The following is an 8,325-nucleotide window of genomic DNA, read 5'->3' as shown; positions in this document are numbered from 1 at the left end:
CAGGAGCTGCTGGATGCAGCCAGCACTTAACCCAATGCGTTCACTTCACTGTCTCCTCCTTCTGGTCTCTTGCTGCCTGGTAGCCAGATGGCAAGAGATCCATTGATGCAGCCCACACAGGAAAGCCTAATGGGCTGAGAACAGGTAGAGAAGGAGGTTGAGTGGAGGTGAAAGGGCACACAGGAGATACCAGCACATCATCTAACCACAGGTAGTCTCACCTATGACCCCTCTCCTGAGCCTACACTCTGGGGAATAATGGCAAGAATTCATAGTGGAGTGAGTTAGATAGACTTAGTCAAGACATGCATCCTTAGACACTTCACTCGAGACTGTCTCAGAGCCTCAGTTTCCTCCTCTGTAAAATGGGGATGGATATAAGTGTCTCATAGGGTAAGTGTGAAGACTGTATGAGAAAATATATGTAAAATGCCCAGGACAGTGGCTGGCACACAATGGGTATTCACAATTCATCGATTATTCCACATATGACTTATTCCGCCCCTTCCTTCTTTTCTTCGTTATAAGTCATTCTGCAATGAATATTTCTGTGCAGATTTCCCCTTATATTTTGGAATTTATTGTATTGCATAGTGGATTTTATTCTAAAGAAAGAGTTGTACAATAGGACTTGCTAGGAATATAGACAAGCATCTACAGCACTGCATCCTCCCTCCATTTCCCCCTCCTATTTCCTAAGACAAGGATATGACCTCACTGGAATTAGACACGGTGCTCAGTGTAAGTGTGAATCTGATCTTGCTTTGGAAGGCAGTAGGTTGCAACAATCTTTGTCATTTCTCCTTAGATATCATCTGCTGTTTTTCTTCCAAAGGGGAAAGGAACCACCCTAAAATTTTATTTTGAGACCCCAGAATTTAAGTGTACATGATTGCCCATTTAAATTGGTCTAAGCCAAAGATGTCACAAAAAAAGAAAACCACAGGCCAATATCACTGATGAACATAGATGCAAAAATACTCAACAAAATACTAGCAAACAGAATCCAACAGCACATTAAAAGGATCATACTCCATGATCAAGTGGGGTTTATCCCAGGAATGCAAGGATTCTTCAATATACGTTAATCAATCAATGTGATAAACCATATTAACAAACTGAAGGAGAAAAACCATATCTCAATAGATGCAGAAAAAGCTTTCAACAGAATTCAACACCATTTATGATAAAACCCTCCAAAAAGTAGGCATAGAGGAAACTCACCTCAACATAATAAAGACCACATATGACACACCCAGTCAACATCGTTCTCAATGGTGAAAAACTGAAAACATTTCTGCTAAGATCAGGAACACGACAAGGATGCCCACTCTCACCACTATTATTCAATATAGTTTTGGAAGTCCTAGCCATGGCAATCAGAGAAGAAAAAGAAATAAAAGGAATCCAAATCGGAAAAGAAGAAGTAAAACTGTCACTGTTTGCAGATGACATGATACTAAACATAGAGAATCCTAAAGATGCTACCGGAAAACTACTAGAGCTAATCAATGAATTTGGTAAAGTAGCAGGATACAAAATTAATGCACAGAAATCTCTTGCATTCCTATACACTAATGATGAAAAATCTGAAAGAGAAATTAAAGAAACACTCCCATTTACAACTGCAACAAAAAGAATAAAATACTTAGGAATAAACCTACTTAAGGAGACAAAAGACCTTTATGTAGAAAACTATGACACTGATGAAAGGAATTAAAGATGATACAAACAGATGGAGAGATATACCATGTTCTTGGATTGGAAGAATCAACATTGTGAAAATGACTACACTAGCCAAAGCAATCTACAGATTCAATGCAATCCCTATTAGACTACCAGTGGCATTTTTCACAGAACTAGAAAATAATTTTCACAATTTGTATGGAAACACAAAAGACCCACAATAGCCAAAGCAATCTTGAGAAAGAAAAACGGAGCTGGAGGAATCAGGCTCCCTGACTTCAGACTATACTATAAAGCTACAGTCATCAAGACAGTATGGTACTGGCACAAAAACAGAAATCTAGCTCAATGAAACAGGATAGAAAGTCCAGAGATAAACCCACCCACATATGGTCACCTTGTCTTTGATAAAGAAGGCAAGAATACACAATGGAGAACGGACAGCCTCTTCAATAAGTGGTGCTGAGAATACTGGACAGCTACATGTAAAAGAATGAAATTAGAACACTCCCTAACACCATACACAAAAATAAGCTCAAAATGGATTAAAGACCTAAATGTAAGTCCAGAAACTATAAAACTCTTAGAGGAGGGCTTCCCTGGTGGCGCAGTGGTTGAGAGTCCAACTGCCGATGCAGGGGACACGGGTTCATGCCCTGGTCCAGGAAGATCCCACATGCCACGGAGCAGCTGGGCCCATGAGCCATGGCCGCTGAGCCCGCGTGTCCGGAGCCTGTGCTCCACAACAAGAGAGGCCACAACAGTGAGAGGCCCGTGTACCGCAAAAAAAAAAAAAAAAAAAAAAAAAAAAAAAACTCTTAGAGGAAATCATAGGCAGAACACTCTATGACATAAATCACAGCAAGATCCTTTTTGACCCACCTCCTAGAGAAAGGGAAATAAAAATAAACAAACGGGACCTAATGAAACTTAAAAGCTTTTGTACAACAAAGGAAACCATAAACAAGATGAAAAGATAACCCTCAGAATGGGAGAAAATATTTGCAAATGAAGCAACTGACAAAGGATTAATCTCCAAAATTTACAAGCAGCTCATGCAGCTCAATATCAAAAAAATAAACAACCCAATCCAAAAATGGGCAGAAGACCTAAATAGACATTTCTCCAAAGAAGATATACAGATTGCCAACAAACACATGAAAGGATGCTCAACATCACTAATCATTAGAGAAATGCAAATCAAAACTACAATGAGGTATCACCTCACACCAGTAAGAATAGCCATCATCAAAAAGTCTACAAACAATAAATGCTGGAGAGGGTGTGGAGAAAAGGGAACACTCTTGCACTGCTGGTGGGAATGTAAATTGATACAGCCACTATGGAGAACAGTATGGAGGTTCCTTAAAAAACTACAAATAGAACTACCATATGACCCAGCAATCCCACTACTGGGCATATACCCTGAGAAAACCATAATTCAAAAAGAGTCAAGTGCCACAATGGTCATTGCAGCTCTATTTACAATAGCCAGGACATGGAAGTAACCTAAGTGTCCATCATCAGATGAATGGATAAAGAAGATGTGGCACATATATACAATGGAATATTACTCAGCCATAAAAAGAAGCAAAATTGAGTTATTTGAAATGAGGTAGATGGACCTAGAGTCTGTCATACCGAGTGAAGTAAGTCAGAAAGAGAAAAACAAATATCGTATGCTAACACATATATATGGACTCTATAAAAAAGGTTCTGAAGAACCTAGGTGCAGGACAGGAATAAAGACACAGACATAGAGAATGGACTTGAGGACACAGGGAGGAGGAAGGGTAAGCTGGGACGAGGTGAGAGAGTGGCATGGACATATATACACTACCAAACGTACAATAGATAGCTAGTGGGAAGCAGCCGCATGGCACAGGGAGATCAGCTTGGTGCTTTGTGACCACCTAGAGGGGTGGGATAGGGAGGGTGGGAGGGAGATGCAAGAGGGAGGGGATATGGGTATATATATATACATATAGCCGATTCACTTTGTTATACAGCAGAAAACTAACACACCATTGTAAAGCAATTATACTACAGTAAAGATGTTCAATATATAAATAAATAAAAAATAAATAACTTGGTCTAAGCTTTTTCGCTATCTGTTTGCTTTTTTATATAATAAACCATTTGACACACACAAAACCTCATAGATCAGTGGGGCAGGTATTGTGTATGATGATACAGAGGGGCTGTTCCCTTCCATCGTTTGCCCAAAGTAACACAGTTGCTGACTTACAGTGTTTAGCCTAGCGCTCACTTCTATTTCCCCTTCTCTGTGCTATGGCCGGCATATAAAACTGTTAGAAAATATTAACCTATGTCTAATAAATATAGAATTAAATGAGTTTACCCAGTATTGAAAAATCTGGCATATACCTAACTTCAGGGAGCACATAAATCATCTATAAACTGGTGATTCTTCCCTCTGAGGACTTGTTGTATATGGAAAGTACATTTCATTAGGTTCTCTAAAGCCCCATTTATCTCACAGCTTTCTACCAATCTAATGTCTCCCGGCTAATGACCCTGGTGCTGTGGTAATAGACATTGTGGAAATGTAGAGCGATAGAAAGAGGTAGATGAGTACACCGGTTTATACGGGGTAAGTTATACATTAGAATTGTCCTTTCTCTGTTTATTTGGAAGTTCATTTCTTTACGTGATTCACCTCTTAAATGCTGTTCCCATTTTAAGGCCATCTTTCACACGGCAGAATGTTTGGATGGTTTGGGGCAGAATGAATATTGGTAACAGGCTTATTCCTCTAAAACAGCGCTTTCCCTTTAGAACAGTGTGCTTTGAGGGGGTCATTACCAACATGTGAATGTGGTAATGTGAAATCCCCAGAACCTAGGGCAAAAGTGATTAGAGCTTATGTAGAATTCAGTAAAGAAGACATTAGGTACTTTAATCTAAAATAATGAATGTCAATGTGCTTATCTATTTTATTCTCTCTCGCTCTCCATTGCTTCCTCGCCAGCCACTCTTCCCCTGCATCCCTCCATCCTCTGCTCCATTTTTTTGTATGTTTATTTTTTATTCTGCTCCATTTTTATTTGACCAAATTTTTAAAAAATTTTATTCTTTATTTTTATTTTTTACAGTAGATCCTTTTTGGTTATCTATTTTAAATAATATTTGATCAAATTGCAGGCAAATGCAACAGCCTCTATTTTTCTTTGCTTATTTAGTTATTTAATTCATTAACACACATTTTTGAAATAATAAAGAACATTTGTGTATCGACCCTCCAGCTTAAGGAACACACCATGATTTCTTTAGAGGGTAGCTGCCACCCCTCTCCTATTGCACGCCTCTCCTTGCCCTGTGTTCACCGTTCCATTGTGTTTCTTGATGACGTGGCTGCCTACATGTAATTCCCTAATGATTTAATGCTTAGCTTTTTCTGTTTGAGCGTTTTAGTGACCAGAGTCATACTTTATACATTCTTCTGCAACTTGTTTCTCTTTCTTGTCATTGTGTTTTTTGAGATCCATCCGTAATCATGCACATAGCTGTAGTTTGTTTCTTGTTACTACTGTGTAGATTTCAGAGTGTGGCTAGACGACCATATATTGTGCTGGTGGTGGGCAGTTGGATGAGTTTCCATTTTTTGCTATGATGAGCAATACTGTGAAGAACATGCTTGAATGTGTGTCCTGGTGCGAAGTGCAATTCCTATCCAGTGGGGATTGCTAATCCTTCTCACCTCACGAAAATGATAATACTGGTAGTGGAGCACAGGGGGTAAATTAGAAATTAGGGATTAATGCTATATCCATGAATTTTATGTAGGGTATATAAATATGATAGGAAAAGTAAGTCAAAGGAAGTATTTTCAAAATTTTAATGAGGAACGTGAGCCTGTTTCCATAAATACAATTTCTTTTTATCAGGCTTTATGCCTGAAATAGTTATATATAATTTCCCATGAAATCTTTTAATGGCAGTCTCTTCAAATTCTTGATGGTCACTATATACAAGAAACTGCACAGGTAGGTGATACAAAATGAACAATATATTTTCAACTCTAAAATTTTACAACAGTGACAGGACCTAGTAACTATCTTACTGATCCCATTGCTTGTCACAATGCAAATAAGTTTCAAATCCTAATAACAGTTTCTTATCAAGTACTTCAAAATAATGGTGAACTCTAGTTTTAATGTATGTGGAGGTTCAGGATGAATGCACCAGTTAGGGTGCACGTGCAGCTGATCTGAGCTGGCTTGGGTACTACTGAGAAGGCACAGCAGATGCAAACAGACATGAGTATGTGATGTCTGTAAGGAATGGTTGGAGATGTGGAACCACCATTGGAAGCTGTTCCCAGTGGGACTTCATTCCCAGCCTTCCTTATTCCAGTCTCTGACAGCCAGTGGCCACATGTTGGCCACGTGTTGCTGGACAGTGACCCTGAGGCACAGACCCTGTGTCCATGGTAGCATCTTTGTCCTTGCTAAGCATGTCTTTGTGGTGATCACCAGCTGTCACTTATCTGCTCTTGTGCAATATCTATAGGGATCTCTCAGAAGGAATATGGAGCATGCTACTGGAGGGGGGTGGGCTGGGTGGGGGGAAATTTATGGCTACCCCAGGCCTCACCTGGTCACCACAGGGTCTCAGGGTATCAGAATCTTGTAGTACATCCACTGGGAAGCTCTTTTCAACAACGTACAACCGATCATAGAGTTACTAAGGAGAAGAGAATGCACATGCTCAACTTTACTGTTTAATGCCAAAAAAAATTCCCAAATGGCCATAACAATGTGCCCTCCCAGCGGCAATGGGATACAGGTTCCATTGCTCCGTAATTTCACCAACACTTGGTGTGGTACACCTTTTAAATTTTTGCCACTTTGTTACGTGTGAAATGGTAACTTGTGGGTTTTATTTGCATTTCCTTGATGAAAATTTCCCTCAACCAAGGAGACTGAGTGTCTTAGGTTTTTGGATCATTTCTTGGTCCTCTTCTGTGCAATGCTTATTTTGAATTTTTTCTCATTTTCTGTTTGGTCATTCATCTGTTAAAAAATTTTGATTGAAGGAAACATTTATATTCACTAGATACAAAGCCTTTATTGGTTTGTTTCAAAAATCTTCAGCCAGATTAAAGCTTTTTCCTTTTTTTTTATTGAGTCTTTCGATGAACAAAATTCTTGATTTCAAGAGAGTGATATTTATCAACATTTCTTTTAAGGTCTGTGATATTTGTGTTTTGTTAAAAAATACTTCTTTAACCCCAAACTGCAAATATGTTCTCTCCTATTGCTTCTAAAAGCTTTATAGTTTGATTCTTTACATTTAAATCTTTATTCCACCAGAGCTGATTTTGGCTAGGGATCAAATATCATTTCAGTACTTATGAATAGCCATCATCACAATGTAATTTATTAAATAGTTTATCATTTCCCTGCTCACCTGCAATGACTATTCTTTGATAATGAAGTTTCTGCTTTTGTGAGTATGCCTATTCATAGGCCCTCTATTTTCTTCCTTTTTGTTAGTTTTCTTGTTTTTTGTTCATTTCTGCACCAGTACCATGCTTGCTTAATTAGTGTACCTTTATAATAATTCTTTTTTTTTTTTTTGCTCTACGTGGGCCTCTCACTGTTGTGGCCTCCCCCGCCACAGAGCACAGGCTCCAGATGTGCAGGCCCAGTGGCCATGGCTCACAGGCCCAGTTGCTCCGCGGTATGTGGGATCTTCCCGGACCAGGGCACGAACCCGTGTCCCCTGCATCGGCAGGCGGACTCTTAACCACTGCGCCACCAGGGAAGCCCTATAATAATTATTGATGTCCAACAGGCAAAGTCTATAACTTTGTGCTACACCCTCAGGAGTGTCTTGGCTATTCTTGGACTTCTGCTTTTTCATACAAAATTTAGAATCAGTCGATCAAGTATATGAAGAAATGCTGTTAGGATTTTTGGTGAAATAACATTAATGCAATAGATCAGTTTGGGGAGAATTAACATCTGTAAGATATTGAGTGTCACTCAGAATATTTTATAGCTCACATTTATTTGGACTTTAATGACTTTCCATTAAGTTTTATAATATCCATAAATGGCATACACATTTTTGTTAATTATTGTATACATTACATTTTATAATGCTATTGTAAATATCTCTTTAGAATTATATTCTCTATCTCATTTTTACTGGTAAAAATTGATTTGCTCTTTTTTCTGTGCCTTTCAGACTCTTTTTTGTTTATAATTCCGACCAAAATAGTAACCTTTCCATAGTAAGGAATGGTTTAATTTTAGTATATCACACGTAAGTAACAAATTTACATCGTATTTTTTGGAAGATAGATGATAGGATGTTCTTTCTTTGATAAGCAACTGAGTATGTCCCTCCCAAATTAATATGTTGAAGCCCTATTGGAGATAGGGCTTTTAAGGAGATTATTAAGATCAAATGAGGTCAGAAGGGTGACCAATTCCAATAGGATTGGTGGCCATAGAAGAAGAGGAAGATCAATCTCTCTTTCTCTCTCCAAATGCATGTACCAAGGAAAGGCCGTATGAGCACACAGCAAGAAGGTGGTCATCTACAAGCCAGGAAGAGTGTCGTCACCAGAACCTGACCATGCTAGCACCCAGATCTCAGACTTCTAGC

Source organism: Tursiops truncatus, chromosome 17 (assembly GCF_011762595.2).
Source record: "Tursiops truncatus isolate mTurTru1 chromosome 17, mTurTru1.mat.Y, whole genome shotgun sequence".
NCBI classification, from domain to species: Eukaryota; Metazoa; Chordata; class Mammalia; order Artiodactyla; family Delphinidae; genus Tursiops; species Tursiops truncatus.
The sequence above is the reverse complement of the archived record's forward strand: the minus strand, read 5'-3'. Positions refer to the sequence as shown.